The following is a 20,992-nucleotide window of genomic DNA, read 5'->3' on the forward strand; positions in this document are numbered from 1 at the left end:
CCAGTGCATTATCCAGAACTTGTAAATCAACCTCAATCCCACCCCAGAAGTCTCCTCAGGGGCGGCTCCAGGCATCAGCACACCAAGCGCATGCCTGGGGCAGCAAGCCACGGGGGGCGCTCTGCCAGTCGCTGCAAGGCGGCAGGCAGGCTGCCTTTGGAGGCTTGCCTGCAGAGGGTCCGCTGGTCCCGCGGCTTCGGCGGACCTCCCACAGGCGTGCCTGCAAATCTGCAGGACCAGGGACCTCCCGCAGGCAAGCCGCTGAAGGCAGCCTGCCTGCCGTGCTTGGAGCAGCAAAATACCTAGAGCCGCCTCTAAGTCTCCTTCTCTAGACACTAGTGAACCAGGCACCTTTCCAGCTCAAGTGTTCCAAAACAAACATCCTGGTTTCCTTACAGTTAAAGCTGTAGAAGTTATTAACAAACTACATAACTACAGGTATACTATGTGAATCACCAGCTGAAGATAATTTACATAAATATTCTATGATTCTTGCTTCATACATTTGATCAGCAATAATATAATGGTAATTTCACCTTACACATTCCAATGACAACCTTAGCTCTGTCCTGCAAGACATGCTTATGAACTCTTTCAACAGAGAGGTAACTAATTATATAACTTATTTACAGAGTCATAATCATATTAACAATACATATGTTGAAAGGATGCTTAATTCTGACCCACAAGATGTTCTTAAGGTTACTACTGGAAAGCAGAGGTTAATTTCCACGTGTCATTATCACTGTGAAATACTCTGATATTCTAAAACACTGCGCTAACACAACAGTATGCAGCAGTATTGTGGGCCACTACTGCAGCATATTAAATCATTTCCTTATAAGGGAGACCTGGGTTGAGTGAAATGCCTTTTAGACACTGATTTACCCCTTTTCAAGCTGTTCTGCTGAATAACACAAGTATAAATAACCAAGAAGTATACAGTCCTCTGTATCCCAAAACTAGCTTGCCCAACTTCCCTTAATAGGATAAAGGATTTTGGTTTAAACTCTTATCTCTTATTTTGGATGTGTTTAGGAGTCTGTCTCCCTAAATTTTCCCTGAAATTTTCAGCTGGATGCATGGTTATGCTTCCCTTCGGTTCTAAACTGTTGTGTAGTATTATTGTGTGCTGTAAAACAGCTTCTGTGTTCTGCACCAGAGCTGGCTGCATTTCAGTGTTGCATGCAGGGATTACTGTGCATAGACAATTTGTAAACGACTTTGGGATGAAAGGCCACACAGAATATACTCATAAGTGAGCATATTCTAATAGAACAAGCCAGGGACATGAAATCAGGAGACCAGGTTCTACTCCCAACTGTGCCACTGACTCACTGTATGACCCTGGGTAAATCACTTCCCCTCTCTGACTCAGTTTCCCCATCTGTAAAATGGGGAAAACTCTGATCTGCAACGTGAGTGTGTGCCTTAGTGTCTATAAAGTTCTTTGAGATCCTTCTATCATTATTTATTATTTGTATTGTGATAGCACTTAGGAACTGCAACCAAGTAACAGGACCTCACTGTACTAGGTGCTGTACAGACATGGACCAAAGACAACGGTCCCTGCCCCAGAGAGCTCACAATCTGCATGTAAGCAGAGCACAACAGGTGGATGAAACAGCTGAATGAGCTGGGGGCAGGGGCTGGTTGATGAGGTTACAATAAAAAAGACTTTAGCAGAAAAGCAAAAGTCACAGTGCATTGCTTGCCTAAGCAAGATGACAAGCAAGAGATCCCAAAGAAGGCAAAGAAATATATACACAATAAAAAAAGAAATTGTATCCAATTTATAGATAAATCTGTGACCTGCCCTGAGTTTTTCCTCACTTAATACAGATATTTGTGTTTCGACAAAAATGTTCCTCCTTCAGATCTTGTGTCCTTCTCACATTAATAACAACACATTGTACAGGACATTGAGACCCTCCAAAGGAGGTCACTACAGCCAAGAAAATAATTAAGTAAATTTACAGCTAGCATGGGTAGAATAATTCATAATTCATATTTTGTTTTTTTCCTGTCCATAAACTGTCCATGAATGGCCTGCGATTCTCTTAGATGTGTTATTCAAAGTGATTTGCCAAACAATTTCTGCAAATTTCTGGATATGTTTGTTTCTAGTGTCTGAATGGATGAGCGTAACATGCAGAATCAGATGTCCCATTATAAATATGAAATTTGCTTTATGTGAATGTTGTCCTTTCTCTTGAACATTCCTGTCAGCAAACTCACTTGCTAGGGTATTCATGGAAAGTGAATGCACAAAGACCATGAACACAGCAAAGCAAATCCTTTGTAAAATTCAAATGAATAATCAGCCACTTTGGGGGACCATATTTGCCTAGAGCTGATCATAATCCTTATCTATCTCCCAGTGGGGCTATCAGCTTTGTTTTGCAGATAAGAAAACACAGATACAGGGAGGCTAAGGGATTGGCTCATAGTGGTCACAGAGAGCCAAGAGAAGATGTGGGATTAGAACCGAGCAGCCCTGATTTCCAGTTCTGTGCTCTGGCTACTAGATCACACTGCTTCCTGAGTTACTCTCTTTTCTGCTCTCTTCTCCCCTCTGCCCTTCCTAGGTATGTGCTGGGGGAATTCTCTCCAGCTTGCAGGAGTGGGATGTAGGGAGAGATATAATGTCAAGTCAATGCCCCTTAATCCCCCTCTCTCCCTACCCCAAACTGGGAAGAGTTGATAAAGCTCAGGCCTACGACTCTGTGCCCACGTCCAGACTAACCCGCGGCATCGGCGGGTTAAAATCGATTGCTCGGGGATCAATATATCGCGTCTAGTCTGGACGCGATGTATCAATCCCCGAGCGCGCTTACATCGATTCCGGAACTCCATCAACCCGAACGGAGTTCCGGAATCGACACGGAGAGCCGCGGACATCGATGCCGCGCCGTCCAGACGGGTGAGTACCTCGATTTTAGAAATTCGACTTCAGCTACGTTATTCCCGTAGCTAAAGTTGCGTATCTAAAATCGATTTTAATACCTAGTCTGGACGTGGCCTGTGTGATCAGTGGAAGGTCAGTGGTGAGCTTAGAGGGGTAGGCAATGAAAACTGAGCTGGTTACATTGATTCAGCACCACAGACAGGGATCAATAACAAGCTCAGGCTGGAACAGGTATGTCAATATCTCAGTGCTGAGCTCAGCACAGAACGTGGGAGATGTGGCTTTACTAGAGGAGGATACAGTGACCTCTAGAGTGCTTCAGCTCAGTCTGGCAGAAAGGAGCAAACACATTATGCCCTGCCCAGGGCACTCCCAATTTCCCACTTGGGCAAAGGTGAGCGCAATGGGGAAACAGGATATCCAAAGCAGGACCCACTAAAACTACACTGTGGGGCTGGGGCAGTGGTGCAAGTAGAATTCATTTCTTACCGATATGCTGCCACCAGTTAAGGGGGGGGCATGTGAGTACCCCATATGACTCCTCACGTGATCCCACCCTCCCCCCAGCCCAGGGCCCCACACTCTCCACCTCCCCTCCCCATGATCCATCCTACATTACCTGGGGAGAGTGGGGGGGAGGCTCTGTCCTCCTCCCGCTGCACTGCAGACTTCTGAACCGCAGGGCGCTCCGGAACCCCAGTGGCAAAAGAAGCAGAACGTTGGGCGGCACCATGCCAGCAATTCCTCCAGTGCGGCTGTACCGCTCCCAGCCCCACCCCAGCCCTGTCCTGTGGCAGGGCTGCTGTACAGACCCCGGACAGGAGACACAGACACACAGCTGCGTGAAAGGTTTGGGGGTGGTACAGCCACGCCCAGGGCCAGTGCAACCATTTAGGCAACCTAGGCGGTCGCCTAGGGCGTTAGGATTTGGGGGGGGCCATTTTCTTTAGCAGTGACCGCAGCGGCCGAATCTTCGGCCACCCCGGTCGCCGCCGGCATTTAAGTGGAGGGAGCTAGGACAGGGGGGGCACAGGGAGGGCAGCCTGCAGCAAGTAAGGGGGGGGCGGCACGCAGGGGAACTCCCCACCCCAGCTCACCCCTGCTCCGCCTCCTCCCCGAGCACGCTGTGACTGCTTCACTTCTCCCGCCTCCCAGGCTTGCGGCACCAATCAGCTTAGGCGCCGCAAGCCTGGGAGGTGTGAGAAGTGAAGTGTGGGTGGCGTGCTCGGGGTGCTCATGTGAAGAGCAGGGTGAGCTGGGGCGGGGGGAGTGCCTCAGGGCAGAGGGTGGGGGTGGGGAGCTGCTGCAGGGTGAGCTGCTGCAAGGGGAGCGCCTCACGGCAGAGGGGGGGAGCTGCCATGGTGGGGCGCCTCAGGGCAGGGGCACGGGGGGAAGTTTCGCCAAGAGCGCGAAACATCCCTGCACTGGCCCTGGCCACGCTGGAGGAGTTGCCAACATGGGGCTACCTGGCAGCCCTACATTATGCTCCTCCTGTACTTTCCGGTGTGGTGTACTGGCTATAAATAGCTTACTGGTATGGCGTACCATATCGTATCACCCAACTTGCACCACTGGGCAGTGGGTAGAGTCTTTACTCATTCTCTCTCCCTATGAAGTTCACCCTCACTCACAGGTGCCAACTTTTGCCCCCAAGAACATCAACAGCGCTAGGCAGTGTTTGGCATTCTGCTCATTTTCCTTCATGATCCTAGCATCACAGTGCCAAGGAGTGGTCAGGAGGGTAAATTTCTGCACTCCCAGCAGTGCCAGCTGGGTCTCCAGCAGAGGGAGTTACTGGTGCAAGAAACGCTTCCTCCTATATTTTCCTACTCAAACTTACCAAGCCCCCGTACCCCCACCTCCCTGAGCCCACATCCTAGTGCTGGGATGGCAAGCTCCTTGAGAATGATATCCAGAGTCTCTTCCTCACTCTGTTTATCCCTACTGGAATCTGTTTGGGAAACTTCCTTTGCTCACAGCCATTTGGCGTGGGCTTTAATCCCATCAGATCTCAGCTGTGAGCAGAAAATCTGCCTCTCCATCAAGGAAACCAGATCTCGGACCAATCACCAGGACAGTAGATTCAGGAAATCAGAGCCTCATCTCACATCCCACAGCCCCTACACAGTGTGAGCTTCTGTGAGGTGAACACAGCCTATGGATCTAGTCATTACCTTGTTAATGGGCTACAGAAATTAAGCCATGTGTGAATATCACTACCTCCAAGTCCTGAAAAGAGATCAGACCCCAGTGATTTGGGATATGTTGCCTTCTGCATTAGGACTGCATGGCATTCCTCTCTCAAAGAACTACACCCTGCTCATCGGACCCAGATTCCATATGCAAATGTCACACCAAGAAATGCTTTGATTGAAATGGTGCCTATAGCCCCTGACCAGAGACTAAACACAAAATTACTAATGTTCTCTCCTGCTGTCCCTTATAATCAGGGGAATCAGCCAGCAATCTGCAATCAAGAGACCTGGCTGGAATGTCTCCCTCAATTGTCTGAAAGGTTGGGGATTCCCCAGGGACCTTAGGATCACTAGGGTTCTGTTGTACACAGATACGACCCCAGCTCCACCCTTGACTCAAATCTTCTATTTGCACCTACGGTCTCTAACCATGGTGCCTACCTTTCCTGTCTGGCAATCTGAGCCTACCACCTTTCCAGCCTTGCTGCAGGTGTGCCTCTTTTGACATTTTAGCCAGACTTTCCACTCCTGTCACTTCTGCTATGGCAGCTTCCTTCTCTATGGCCTCCCCAGATTCCAGCTCTCCAGACTCCAGCACCTGCACAGTGCTGCTACCACCTTCTCCAATGCACAAGGAGAAGCAGTCCCATTGCCTCCCTCTCGCCGAGCACTGCTGGCTCCAGGAGCATTTCAGGGGAGGATTCAAATCTGCCATCTGTGTTTTTAAAAGCTCCAGGGCTATGGCTCAGAGGACCTCCAGGCCTGTCTCTCTTTTTACTCCCCTGCTCACTTTCTCTGTCATTCTACTACCAGGCTCCTCATTGTCCCTCTGTACAGTGCTACCAGGTTGGTGAGACAGCCTCACCCCTTGCAGCTCCCAGAATCTGCAACAGCTGCCCCATATTTCTCCACCTGATCCATGTTCCACCCCTTTTCTCTCTGGCCTCTTAGCGTCACCCTGCCCTGCTGATTATTTGGTACCTAATTCCATAAGGTCGTTGGTCTGAAAGATGCTGTGCAAAGGAATGTGGCATCAGTCCATTCTTCACAAGACCAGCCTGCCGGCTACTTCTCTCTATCAACACAGGCCCTTGCACGTCTCTTGCTCATAAACTTACTGCAGGGCAATGCTACCAATGTTACCATCTAACCAACAGGAAGAGGAACAGGTAATGTCACAGCTGGAGTGGATGCAACCAGGGACATGCAAACAGCAGTGCAAACCTGACCTCTTAAGTTGAGTCTGTTGTGTCCAGAACTATAATGTCAAAGTACCAGCAGCAGGAAAAGTATCTTGCCATGTGGGAGCTGCAGCTCAAAACCTTGCTAGTAGCAGCATCCTTGGCAAGAAGGGATAACAGCAACATGAAAACCCAATGGAGAGGCGGTGGCATGAGAGGAGGGCTACAAACCTATTTAGACAAGTCAGTGAAAAATCTGCAGCCTCAGATCTTGCTGGGACCAGCCTCTGCTTTTCTGAAGGAGAGAGCAGGGTAAGAAGCACTCCCTCTGACAGGAGCTCAGCCCATGTGGATCCCATACTGGAGTTAGTCACTCAGTGTGATCAAATCTCCTGAACCCAGAAGCAGGGAATGACAAGCAAATTCCAGTTTACAAATGGGGTAAAATCATCCATTGTCTTCAGTGAAGTTACATCAGGAATGAGTTTGACTCATGGAACTTAATGCTGGTGAAAGGTGCCAGTCTGACAACCTGTAAGATTAAAATTCCTCTGCTTATTCACACGGCACGTCCAGGATGGGCAGTGGTATGGCATGGGGCCCCTGAATAGCCACCAGTGGCTAAATGAAACCAAAGCTCAAATAGTGCGGCAGGGAAAGGAGGAAATAATGGTGTTGAAATATGTTTCGTCTCCTCTTTCACCTTTCCCTTCCTCCTATTGTCTTTTCATGGGAGGGTGCTGTAGTTTGAGAATTGCAGAGGGGAGCAGGGGCTGCTGTCTGCTTTCCTGCTACTGGCCAGCGCAGACTGGAGCTGAGGTGGGAGGTTGATCAGAATCTTGCGAAGTTAATTTTGAATATTCGGACCCCAAACCAATGCACAGATAGCTCCTCATCGGGGTCCCCCAATGGGTACAGCCCCACATTAGAAACCAACCAGAGGGATGCCCCAATTTACAATTAAAAGATGCTTCTCAAAGGCACCACTGTCTCCAACCCCCATGCATGCATAGCCCTCATTTTAAATGGAAGAACAACAGGGGAAGCCTGAGTGATTTTCCTGCTCTCGAGAGAGGCATGTCAGGCCCATGTTTAGGAAATCCTGCTACAGAGGTACATGAACTCAGGGGCAGAGCCCAGAGATTTGCTTTCTGAAACCAACAAGCCACACAAAGGCAAAAGTCTCCTGTAATGTCACATACCGGCTGAGGTGGCTGGAAGGGGTCACACGGGGGGCTCGCAATGGAGTCACTCCGAGGACAGAAGCAGCTGCTTGTGGAGGGACGGTGAAAGGTTTTGTCAATTCCTCCCTTCCCCCCCACACCTCCTGCTAAACTTCCCACGAGCAGCCTGGGAGCTGGGAAACTCTCCTCCACGCAGCAGCTGTGGCCACAAGTCTCTGGAGATGCAAGACGAGAGATGAGTCTCAGGACATTGGGGCCCTTACGGCATGTGTGTGGGCTCTGATGCATGAAAAATTGGCAACCTGCCCCTACTTCTCTCCTCCCTCCTGCATCCCTGGAGATGCCGGGGATGCCCTGCACTGGCTGACAGAGAGGTGTGTGGGATGGGATAGCTGTCTCAGGGCATCCTTTCCACCTCTCATTTCTATGCTTAACTCTGCTCCAGAGGGCCATGGCTGCACCAACGTCCTTCAGGTGGAATCAGCATCCTCCCTCAGCCTAGTTCAGTCTTCTCTACCTCCAAGCGCTAGCAGCATTGCACTGTCATGGTGCCACAAGGAGCAGGACGCTCAACATCTAGAGTGACAGACAGTGGGAGAGAGAAACCCAACAAGCCTGCCTCACCTGTCCCCTTTCCTTCCCTCCCTCTCCCTATCCCGCCACTGCAGTCATTCATCAAATTCATATGATTCAGCACTAGCTATTTAGTCACTCCTGCTGAAGGGAGGCTGTTGGCTTGGGCTAGCGAGGGCACAGCTTGCGAGAGGGGAGGAAGGGAGGTGGAATGGTCTCCTGTCCTGCCCCTTGGGGTATGTTATAAGCAGCTGGTTACCTGCCAGGCTCAGAGCCAGCAAGGGTCAGAGCACTGTCACCACAGAGCATGGAAGGGCTCTTCCCTACTGCATGGGGTTTGATTGGAATCGGCTGTAGCTTCTCCAGAAAAACGGTTTCAGTAAGAGACTGGTACAATACTACAAAACTTTGCCCCCCACTGGGAGGCAGGAGCATGGCCTAGTGGTCTGAGCACAGGCCTGGGAGCTGCTAGGTTCTAATCCCAGCTCTGTCACTGTGTGGCGAGCCTTAGGTGAGGACTTTTCCTCTCTGTGCCTCAGTTCCTCATCGGTAAAATGGGGATCATGGCACTGAGCCAGCTCACAAGAGGGACGGGGAAGTTGCTTGGAAAGTGCTTTGAAAATAGGAAGTTGTTTGTGAAGCATGAAGGGATATTAGAGGGGACCATGTTGGCTAGAGAGGGGACCACTCCTGAGGTAAAAAAAATCACCTTTTAACTTCGCTCTTTATACATTTTTTCTCTTATCCTAGGCTCTCAAAGTATTTTATGAACACTAATTACCTATGCCTCACAACCCCTTCCCCCAGGCATGTACAGCATCCTCATTTTACACCGGCCTATGCTTTTCACCTTCATTCCTCTCTAGAACTGGTATGTAGTTTGTTAAACAGCTGTCTCATTCCACCCCAGAGGTGGCTGTATCTTCGTGGATGATAAGTGATCCCTGTACATAAAGTTTGTTGAGATCTTCATATGAATAGTTTGGTGCTTATTCCACAACCCTGCACACACCCTCGAGGTTTACCATTATCTCACTGTGCAGGGTACCTGCAGGTATGTCTATACCCCTGCCATTCCAGGAGTTGCAGCCTTAGCATCTCTGTGAAATGTAATTCATATTGAGGTGGCAGTGAGGATGATGAGGGATGGGGAGCTGCCTTTGTAAGAAGCAGATAGGAATTCATTTCAGATTCCTTAAAAGAATGGTGCTATTGAGAATGGAGGAAGTGTTCTGTAGTGGCTATTGTGTCTGTATCACCACTGCCTTCTTCTGGATGTAATGTCAGACAGGCGTGTGTGCATGTGTAAGACCCTCTATTGGCAGAAGCCCAGCAGAGAGCATATAAATCCAATATTACTGCTCCTTATGGACCATACAATCAGTTTGGGCTAGTGTATTCAGGGCTAATGGTTTTCTCATAGCTAAGCTGGCAATCAAGATATCTGCATGAGTTTAGTAGAGCTGACAAATTTTTCAAAAAGGAAATTTGGGTTGAAAACTGTCCTTTTTTCTCAGTTGAAAGTTTTCATGGAGAACAGTTGACATGCTCAGATTTTTCGTTTTTGTGAAATTTTTCGTAACATATTTAATTGCAGTCTCTGCCCTGATCTTTACTGAAATGGTTATCCACAAGTTCTGTTTACTGAAAACTCAGGTGTGCAACCTATAACAATGTCAACATTTGAAAACTGATGTTAAAAAAAATCCAAGCCGCATTTTGACAAAACTGTAAAAAAAAATTGCAAAATAAAAAAAACCCAGGAAAGAATATGAGTCTGTTGTCAACTCTGCAATGAAAACGATGGACTTTTCCACAAAAGTTACTAGCTGCCGTTGAAAAATGGATTTAGGAAGTGCCCTTGTTACAGAAACACAAACCTTCTGGAGGCAACATTTCAAGCAGGCAGCTGGGATTCTGTTCTCTGTGTGTTGCACTTCTCCACACAAGAAGTTTGTCTGCAAGGGAGCGGTTTGAGAGGATTCAGGATGGAGGGTCAGGCCACGCTCTGCGCTCTCTCTCATGGAGACTTTAAGAAAAGCAGCTAAGAGCACATGTCATCTACAACATGGATCCGCTGGGCTGAAAGTGCCTGTTTGTCTCAGTGTGTCGAAAACAGAACGTGGTGCTTCTCCCCAACTCTTCCTAGGTAAGCAGGCAGAGCAGTTACAATTCCTCAGCAGGGAGCACACCAGCACTAGGAAAGGGGAACCCTGGCAGAGCTGAAGAGTAGATCCTCCCTTCCCCCCAGGCTCTGGCCTCCAAACCTCATACATCCATTGCCCATGCTCTTTCTGTGAAGCTGTCCCGCTCTAACTCCAGTCTCCCTTTGGTCTGTATTTCAATATCCTGCTGTGCACACACTGTGCCTTTACAGTAATAATATTTAGTACTTAGGCTGTACTTTACATTAGCAAAGCACTGAACAAACATTAACTAATTAGACTGTAAGATCCCCAAGGCAAGGACCAGTTACTTGCTGGGTGTCATTCACCCTACAGCCTCAGCAACATTTAACACTTATCTGTAGTGTTAAAAAGGCTGGTGACAATCACTACTCCTATTTCACAGCTAGGGAAACTAAAGGGTTGAAGTGCCTTCCCCAGTTACACAGGCCTTGGCTACACTGGCGCTTTACTGCGCTGCAACTTTCTCGCTCAGGGGTGTGAAAAAACACCCCGAGCGCTGCAAGATACAGCGCTGTAAAGCATCGGTGTAAACAGTGCTGGGAGCACGGCTCCCAGCACTGCAAGCTAATCCCCTCAGGGAGGTGGAGTACCTGCAGCGCTGGGAGAGCTCTCTCCCAGCACTGGCACCACGACCACACTCGCACTTCAAAGCGCTGCCGTGGGAGCACTGTACAGCTGGAAGTGTAGCCATACCCATAGGAAATCAGTGGCAGGGCTGGGAACAGAACCCAGGACACCTGCTTTGTAGTCCAATGCTTGCCTACTGGGTTATTCTGCCTTCCCCTCCACTACACTTCAGCAGCCAAGCATAAAGGATCTCCTTAATACCTAGAAATGTTTCAAAACATCATGCGTTCAGAGAAAGTCAGACAAGACCCACCCCCTTCACCTCTCCTTGGGCAGCGTCTGGCCTGCTCTATCAGCTGAGCTCCTTCCCACTCACAGCCATACACACTCAGAGACACGAGCATTGAAATGAAGAAGAGTCTCTCTTTTGCTGTGCAACACGCACCAAGTAGAAATATAACCCCTCTGTGGGAAATCCAGCTACCTCAAGAGTCAGTGAGAGCCTGTGGGAACCTTGCTGTAGAATACTTGGGTGTTTTCAATAAGGGTTGGTGGGATTCTGGAGTGTCGTGGGGTGGTGGGGAGGGCTAGGACACTCACTTTCTCTCCACACCTCTTGCTGAAGCCGTAGGAGCCCATCTAGGGAGCTGTGCCATGTGGGGAGGAGAATGGAAGCATGTCCCCTCTCAAATACCATATGATAGCCAGAGCTCAAAACAGGCCAGCTGACACCAGTGTTCGGCCAGCCCTCTTGGTAGTGCTGAATAAAGCTGGGATGTTCTCTTGTTGTAGGTAGGGGAACCTCACTGCAGTATACAGGCAAGAAAAGGGAGTACCTGGTGTCCCCTCACATGTGCGTGGCCAGATACATGGGGAAAAAAGCAGAATTGCTCAACCTCCAAACACAGATAACACAGCTCCTATCAGGCCTTTTCAGCTCTGCTCCCCACTGAGCTGTGACAGTGTCTGAGGCATGGTTAGCTTAGCAGTGCACACAGGCCCCACTCCATGCCCTGCTGGGACAAAGAGACACATGGGACAAATGTGAGCATGGTCATGATTCAGATATAGGTAGGAGTCGGCCAGCTGAACGACATGCACTGGGAATGAATGGTACAACTCCAGGAAGGCGACCCCTATCACCCGCACTTGTCCTGGCCCCACTCACCCACAGCAGCCTTCACTTTGAAGTGAATTTAGTTCTGGCTTGACAACCCTGGTGCCTAAGGGTTCCTGTATATCCCCAGAGGAGGGGCAGGAGCAGAGCTAGCCTCCTGCTCACCTTGTCCTGGGAGGGCCCCTCTAGGGCAAGAGAACAGTTTGTCCACCACAGCCCATTCTAGGGTCGGCCCCTGTGCAGAAATGGCCCACCAGAGCCAGCTGCTCTGCAGCTGCTCTGCAGTGTGGATTCTTGCCCCACTAGGAAGCACTAAACCTGTTTCACACAGGGCACCAAACAGCCATCTGGCAGCAAAGATGGCAAACTCTGGCTATGTCGGACCCAAATGGAGACCAGGCTCTGTGTCTCCCACTCACAAGTCTCTGCAGTACCGTGTGCCTTCAGCAGCTGTTATTGAACAGAAACAGTGTTATTGAACAGAACAGAACTGGGCAGTGCCTGAGTCACTGATGGCAGCGCTGTCTCCTGGCCACAGAGTCAAGGAGGGATCTGAAGCAGTACTGTGAGCAACACTATGGGACACCTAAGATTTTGGAACCTAAATCTCCTAGGCCACTGAGGCCATAACTCATTCACTGCTGCCCCCTCTCAACTCCCCACTCTGCCCCCTCCCAGTGGAATACCAGTGTCACCTGCTCTGTGTGGCAGCAATCAGAAGGGAGAGAGAGTGCTGCACGGAGGAGGATGAACTTCGTCACAGGGTGCTCGAACCAGCATTGCTATCGCAATTATTCGGCCCCTTGCACAGAGACCCAGACCTGCTAGATCTGGAGTCTCAGTTGGGGCAACAGAGCAGTAGGGGGCAGCCCTGCAGGTCTGAGCTGGGGAGGGGAGCAAGCTCTGAGAGGAGGGGTCAGGGGATTCTGCTTCACCTCCCATGCGCTTTGTTGATTTCAACTACTGATGGCTGATGGCTAGCTGTGTGGGTGGGCGGACTGTGTGGGCGGATTAGTGAGTGTCAGGCAGAACACGCTGCCATTCCCAGCTCCACTCAACACCCACACAGGCAGCCAGACTAAAAGCAGACAGACAAACACAGCAACCACCCTTCCCCCAAACCACAGAAAGGCCAGGGAACGTGCCCAGGAAGCAATGTCTCAATTCCAGGCCCACTGAGAAGAGGTGTGAAAGCCCTGGGGAATAAACACATAGGGAGCAATTGAGCATATCACCTATTTTTGCCCACTTCTCCCACAGCCATCTCTGCATGGAACACCCTATCAGAGCTGGTCTTTCTCATGATTGCCCAGGGCGCTGCACTACCTGCTGCTTTTTTAAATTTCACCAGGAGCCCCACTTCTTCTGCAATGCCTACCAGAACGGCCACTGCCCACCTCATCCTTCTGCAGCTCCAAAAGCTTCTTCCTGTGGCATTGCAAGGCACGGGGACTAAGAGATAGGATGGGATGAACTGTGGCTGCTCATTTGCATGTCCAGAATGTTTTCCCAGCAGCCAGCAGTCACTTGGCACTGGTGGAGGCAAAGGCTCTGGAACAAAGGGAGAAGTTTGGCCCATGACCATGTGTTCACTGAGCTCTTTGCTACAGGGTACTTGCCAAACTTGGCTCTGAGGATGCTTCTCTCCTGCCCATAAATAGCATCTGAGTATGGAGTTGGTTAATACCAGACTCCAGTGATAAGTCACCACACCCCTAGTCTGAAAGGGAGGATGTGGGAGCTGTCAGATCAGATAAAGCATCAGCATGGATAGATTACCCAGAGCTGACACCAGTGGCTTGCAAGGCTAGCCACATTCAGCTTTCCCCACCCTCAGGTATTAACCAGGTAGCAATCAAGCCATCACTGTGTGTTAACAGCGCCTCAAAGAACAGGTAAAAGCTCTGGTGTCATTTATCACAAATTTTGTAATACAGTTGTTTGGAAAGGAAGGGTGAGTTCTCAGAGCAGGTGATGCAGGATAAGGCACCATGGCAGCTGTGGGCCTCCTGTACTCCAGAGAGCCAATTCTTGATGTGTCCCATCATCAATTCCTGACACTCTCTGGCCTGGTCCCAGAACTGACTTAATAGAATATCAGGGTTGGAAAGACCTTAGGTAACCATCTAGTCAAACCCCTTGCTCAAAGCAGGACCAATCCCCAACTATTTTTTTGCCCCAGATCCCTAAGTGGCCCCCTCAAGGATTGATCTCACAACCCTGGGTTTAGCAGGCCAATGCTCAAACCACTGAGCTATCCGTCTCTCTGAATTTTGGGGCAGTCCGTGATGGCAGTGTTCAGAGAAGGAGGAAGCCCAGTAGGCTCACAGGAGCAGCTCCCAAATTCCTGGTCCTCTGCAAAGCGCCTCTCTCCCAATGTTGCTCAGGACACCCTGCTTCCAGACAGGCTGGGTGTGCCTCAGGAGTAGTCCCTAGGAAGAGCTGTGCTGCAGGGAGAGGTGTAGGTGTCCCAGTACTGGCACTCTCCCATCTAAGTCAGTACTAACTCCTGGCTCCCCAGCATGGGGCTAGGAGGTGCAGTGTTGCAGGCATGGTGCTGGGGAGGCACCCTCCTCTCAGTCAATACTGACTCCAGTGCCCCAGGGTGGTGTTAGGAGGCGCTGTGCTGCAGAGATTGGTGTGAATGACTCAGCAGGGGATAACAATCCTTCTGTGTCAACACTGAGCCAATGCCCCAGTAGTGCTAGGGGTACTTTACTGTGCTGCAGGGAGAGATGTTAGTAGATTCAGTAAGTAGTATTCTTCCCTCCAGGGATCAGGAGACCTGCTCCAATGAAGATGCTCTCTCTTGAAGGCAGACTAAAACCAGCACCCTGAGCACAGTGGGCATTAATGATTGCACTGCATTCTCCTAGGCCGTGGGGAGCCAGCCTGAGAGTCAGGCCAAATCCAAGGGAGACAGTTGCATTCTGTCCACCCCTTCAGCCACTCAGTGATCCCAACTGCTCACTGCTTAACATGCCTGGTGAGCAAACTCCCTTTTGAGAAAGCATTTGGTGTGTTTCTCTTTTTAGAGACTGTGGACGAGGCAACCAGCTGGGGCCCCCTCAGAGGCACACATCAGCCAGCCTTCTCCAGCCCACACAGCCTTCGGGGGGACTCAGAAGACAGAGTCCACTGGTAAATAACACGGCTTCTTCTAGGCACACAGAGAGCTGCAGACATGTGGGTCTGAACAGCACTCCATGTTCCAGCCTCTTCCCAGCATGCTAAAACAAGTGCGAAGAATACAGACTGTCCTAATCATTCCAGGGGAATTCCCCAGCCCACGACATACAGCTGAGCAAATCCTTAACCACTTACCCAAAGTGTGTTTGCCAGCCTTTTCCCCATGCTGGGGGCAGCTGTGGCATCAGAGATCAGGTGGAAGGTGCTAGTTCATTGGGCTGGGAATTTTCAGCACATCTCAAGCCAATGCCAGGTGAGCAAGTTGTAATGTGTCTGCAGGCACCTTAAATCCTCCTCCCCCGCTCTCTGATGATCCTATTCAGGGGGCCAGGACTCAGGGATTGCCCCTTCTGCAGATTGTGTTGCTCAGAAGGAGGGAGTTAGGTAGGCAGGGAGAGGCAGAGTGAGCATTCCTACCTTGCATGCTCCCAGCTTGCTTAGGACATGGGGCCTAAAGCCACTCAACACTTCACAGGATCAGGCCCTCCTTGTGCCAGAGCTGCTAAGCTCTGCTTTGCTTCTCCTCCAAGCACATGGCCATAGCACTATCCGGTTAGCTGCTGCTCCCAGCTGCTTGCAGGTGTTTCAAAGCCTATTAACGTGACTGAGAAAACATGGGAGACAGACTGTTTCCTTTATGTCATGGCAGAAATGGCCATGTCTTTGCACGTGCACAGGCCAGGCTGGGAGGAGAGGGAGGCACCAGGAGAGAAAGAAAGAAAGAAAGAAAGAAAGTGGACTGCCAGGAAGAACTGGCATCACTTTACGGATTAGGCCAGACAGCTGGGCATGTCCTGGATTATTATCGAGGGATGAAGGGGGATGGGCCAATGTGCAAGAAATCAACCCTGAAAATAGTGGGGGAAGCTTCAGGTTGGAGCAGGTGACTTTAGGGGACAGTCAGCCCAGCCCATCCTAGCCTGAGGTCTCTGGGCTTGGGAGGAATTGGGAGCCTTTAGGATGGTCCATATTCAGTCTCTGGCATCAGAGACCCTCTTTGTACCAGGGGACATGGGAGGGGGACTCGGGCTGGAGAAGAGAAGAGTGTCAAATCTCACAGATGGAAAATGTGGGGGGTGGGGAGGATTAGAAAGCTCTATACCCCCTTTGCCAATCCCATTTGGTGAAATCCTGTCTAGTTCAGCATGTGCTGAAGTGCTGCCAGCGCACCACTCAGGGTAACAAGATTCAGGCCCTTCTGCCCAGCTGCATCCTGCACATGCTCCAAATCATTAATGCTGCAATGGAAAAGAAAAGAAAAGAAAAGAACATTGCAGCAGAGGGCAAAAGAGTTGCTTCGAATCTCCTCCAGTTACTCATCTCAGGTGAGCCTTGGACACAGGGACAGCTTGGAGTTACCCAAGGCCAGGCTTGCCAGGTCACATACTCTGCAGCGCCAATGCTAGGACACCACATCTGGGCCGACATAGGAGAATAACCTGCTCGCAAAAGGAATTTTAATATACACCCCCAAGGTGGCCTGATGTATGCTGTTCAGTAGGGGGGCAGCTCTGGCACAGTCACAAACACATCACCAGCCAGTCCACCTGTGGAGCTGCTCAGCTAACGTGTTCGCACACAAACCCAATCTGCCTCTCACGCCTTCCCAGGTGCCCAAACCCCCAAACGACCCCTATTCAACTGCCCAAATCCCCATCAATCCCTGGGCAACTTCCACAACAAAGCTCTGCCTTGTCAGTACAGAAATCTGCATCACTCTGAAAACTGACTATGCTGGGAGAAGGGAAAGGAAACTAAGAATCAAAACAAATAACTCTGATGAGCCTGTTGTGATGGTTTTATTCCCATGTGATTCACTATAAACTCCTTGTTAAAAATTTAAGCAGAGATGCTGCAGCACACTCAGCTTGCAGCAGAATCTGCCACAGGACTGCGTGGCAGTTTGCCAGAGTACAGGTCTTGGCTGCATCAGAGGGCTCAGCAGCTCGGGACATGGGAGCTCCAGCCCTGTCATTGCAGAGGGAGAGCCAGGGAGTGATGAGAGAGATGATTTCCTACAGTGTGATGCAAACTGTTGAGACAAGAGGCCCTGAGGTTACACACACCTGTCTCTTCTGTTGCAAGTAGGTGCCCAGGAGAGGGGAGAACTATAGAGCTTGTAAAACACCCTTAGCCTGGAATACAGGTGTCCGCAAGTTAGTCAGAAAGAGCTGTTAGACAAGCCCTTACTCTGGGCCTAACCCAGCTCCTATGGAAGCCAGCGAGAGCTGCATCAGGCTGTTAGCACTCAGCACCTTGGCTTCCAGCTCTGCTGTAAGCCCCCCTACTTCAGAGAGCAGCCCTGCTCTCTGCTCCACTCTGGGGGATGTGTTCCTCTTCCCACTTCTCCCACCTCCATCCTGGATGGATCAAAGCAACCGACTGGCTCAGACCTCCTAGTAATCTCCATTTGCTGCCTTTGCAGAGTCACTGTAAGCACAATGGGCAGCCATGTTTAAGCCTAAGCCCCGTGCAGTGCTGAGGCAGGAGCTTCTCATACAATCAGCTGCAGGTGACAGAGGGGAAGAGCAGCCTCATGCTAATACTTGGGACATCACTGTGCACTCTTGCTGGAAGATCTTCCAGTCCCAGGCACCCATCCTCTGGGACACCTCAGACCCAGGTTCACAAGGTAACAAAGGCAAAGTCTAGAGATCATTTTGGGAGCTCAGCATCCACTCAAGTATTTTATACAAGAACGGCCCCCATCACCTATGGAAGATCCTGAGGCAGAGCCCAAGTGCGACAGAAAAGAATGCCCCACGCCTGCTGCAAGTTCATAGGGTCAGAGGCAGGAAACAGGCCCAGTACAGAACTGGAGATAATGGTTTATGGAGTGTTTGGCACTGAAAGGGAAAGCAAGATCAGAACTTCAATGACTGGACAGCAAGAGACTCAGTGCAATGAGTCTGGGAGGGGACAGCAGCTTTGGGGCAACTGCCACTTGAAACCTTAGAGGGGGACTGTCAAAAGCCAGAGTTGGGAAGCTGAGCGCTTTTGAAATCCACCTCAGTGCATAGGGACTGATCATGGTGATTCAGTAAGGGGCACTCTTGCACTGGAATGAGTACTGACCCCAGCGCCCCTCCATGCTGCTTGGGGACACCATGCTCATGGAGGCGCTCTCTATCAGAGGTGTAATACTGACCTCCAAACCACTTGTGCACATTAAAGATCTCCTGGTACTTTTCACAAGAGCTGGACCATCTGGGCTAAATTCCAACTTGGGATATTACATTTCACCCCATTTCAGATGGATGCCATTCTCCTTCCTGCTCAAAAAGTTATTGTCTTTCCGAGTGCTGTCAAACGGCTGCCACTGCCCAGCTCACAGAAGGCTGCATTCAGTGGCAAGCTAAGCACTTTGGGATTCAATACTCCCTCTCTCTAATGCTGGAAGGTGACAAATACACTTCAAGGTTACTGAGTTAGTGAGGACCTTTGAACTGGGAGAGGGAGGAGACTGGGCAAGCCACTCACCCCAATGTTACATTATTGAACTATTACGCAGTTTCTTGGAATCTAGAAATCACTTATTATACTGCAGATAACCCTCCCCTTTCTCCCCCGTCCCACCCCGTGGGAAGCTTCACCACACCCTAGATTCAGGAAGAGGCTCCTGCCAACCACAGAAAATCTCAGCCTTAGTTTGGCAGCCACACCGGTCCACCTTGAATTAGGGGCCATACTCCTGTGGATTCTGTATCTCAAGACCACACACTTTAAGAATCTGCTTGATGACACTATCACTGCTAAGCCTTTTCATCCCCCACCCTCACCAACCCCCCACCCCCCGTCAGTAAGAGTTTGCATAATTTGGGGCATACAAAATCAAGGTGGAAAAGCTCTAATACATGAAATGCAAGTATTTAACATTTGCAATGTCAATTATTAACAATACATATTTGAATGGTAGTGATGTATGAGGAGGGCGCTTGGGGTATAGCATGGACCTCACTTTCATTTGATACAGTGGCTACTCTTTTTAATGTGAAAAATATTCAAATTATAAATATATATATTCAACAAAATCATTATAACAAATTTTAACCAAATGCTATAGTGGGTCAAATGTGGGGAGGGGGTGTTTAGATCCAAAACACTTTTCTACACATTTGCCTGAAGATGCACTCATTTTACATTTTCTGTAAGTGCTTCAGTTATGAGCGGTAAGGAGCTGAGCGTTGGTGCTGATGTGGTACCTTCGCCAATGTTTGCTGCCCATGATTTCAGCTATACTTCTGACATGGTGGCATAATCTGATTGTCCATAGCATGCAGCCAGGAATTTGGTTGTCTGTTTGATGACAGCAGGCATTGCTGCATGATATCACTTGCAGACAAAAGGTGTATCCAGCTGGCAGACTCTTCAACACAGTGCCTTTGTGAAAAACAAAATAGGAAGCTACCGTATCAGGCTGAAAGTACCTGGGCAGCTAACAGTCTTGATACAATGTTGTGGTGTTGCTCCACAATAGCATAGATGCTTATTACAGCTCTCTCAGGGCATCCATAATCACTAAAGATGTTAGGCCCCATTCAAGGCAATGATACAAGAGTAAGATAAATATGTCGGTGTCATCTGATAATACTGATATTCCCACCAGTTTCTCTTTTGCAACCATCACCATTTGTTGGACAGGGATGCTGTCAGGTTTTTCTTGTGAGGAGGCCGTATCTTCTCAGTTGATCACCCCACCTCCCCAGTTGATTTAAACTGGCGTATTGTCTCCGACTGTGATGATTGGCTTGTACTTTGGAATGCGTCATTAGAGAAGCTTCTTGTTGAATGAGTTCTGTACAAATGATGTCAATCAACTGTTTCTTACTGTCAGTTACCATCAAGACAACTTTCTGTGGAGGCACTTGTGTACTTATACTCAACTAATGCACTCTGCTTGCTTCGGTAGTTCTGCTAGATCTTGTGACACACTTTGTGCTGAAGTCTTGGTACGTGTCAAAGAAAAGGTATACATTACTTATTGCTTGTGTTCAGGGTAGACTCTGAAATTAGTCACCACTTGCTAGCCACGTACTACCCAAAGAACTCCAGAACCCTCAATGGCCATGCAGGTTACTTCTTGTGGAGTATGTCTATAACTGTCTGCTTTCTTAGCCTGGGCAATCCTCATGTCACCAGAGTCAGTGAACACTGACGTTGGTACAGGAGCCTACTCATGTGACAAAAAATTCTTGATGTCAACCTCTCGTGAACTTGCTTGTAGGCCCATCACTTTTGAATAAACATTAGTGTTAACTACCATTGTTGCACCAACCACCTGTCCGTACTTTGCTGTCACTGCCAATGTCTCTACTAACCTTGATATTGTGTCATAGAACCCTGTGGGACAGCTACATTCAAATTCTTGCATTTGGTGAATTCCAATTGTACCTGTGTCATCTACACTGACTGGTGGTGGTGCCACTTTACCACTGACAATATTTACTTTTGCCTGTAGAGGGTTATAGCAGGATGGAAGCCGGGGGGAGGGGGTTAGGGATCAATGCACAGCGTTAGCTTCTTACTAGTTGTTTCCCTGTGACCCTTGCATCTGCAGAAATCCTTTATTTCATTCCTTCTTTGTGAATCTCTTGTACTTGTGCCTCCTGGTTGCCTTTTATGTGTGCAATGTCTTCCACCAGCTAGATGCATACATGGAGGCTAACAACCCAACCTCAAGAGTTTCAGGGTGATCTCAGTGATTCCACTATGGCCATGGCCATTCTCCATGAAGGTGGTTTCAATGTACCTGTCACTGCATAAACTGTTCCATATTCCTGGTCCATGGGGCAGGAAGAAAACAGCTGACCATGTGTTTGGTTTATATGTTGTTAGTGTCTATAACTGTCCAATATCTGAAAATTAATTCTCAAGAGTGAATATGTAAGA

General features: G+C 49.4%; 1 protein-coding gene across 8 annotated transcripts in view; it reads right to left on the minus strand.

Annotated features, from left to right (window-relative positions):
- The window catches only part of TMEM63C (transmembrane protein 63C), a 73,929-nt gene that overhangs the window by 37,393 nt on the left and 15,544 nt on the right, over positions 1–20,992 (minus strand). Inside the window, exon 1 of one of the 8 annotated variants that reach the window (XM_030559055.1) lies at positions 15,239–15,258. The exons of the other annotated variants lie outside the window; for them this stretch is intronic. The gene's annotated coding sequence lies outside the window, so the exon portion shown is untranslated. Of the gene's footprint in view, positions 1–15,238; positions 15,259–20,992 lie in introns of those variants that run through there. 8 annotated transcript variants of the gene reach the window in all.

Source organism: Gopherus evgoodei, chromosome 4 (assembly GCF_007399415.2).
Source record: "Gopherus evgoodei ecotype Sinaloan lineage chromosome 4, rGopEvg1_v1.p, whole genome shotgun sequence".
NCBI classification, from domain to species: domain Eukaryota; kingdom Metazoa; phylum Chordata; order Testudines; family Testudinidae; genus Gopherus; species Gopherus evgoodei.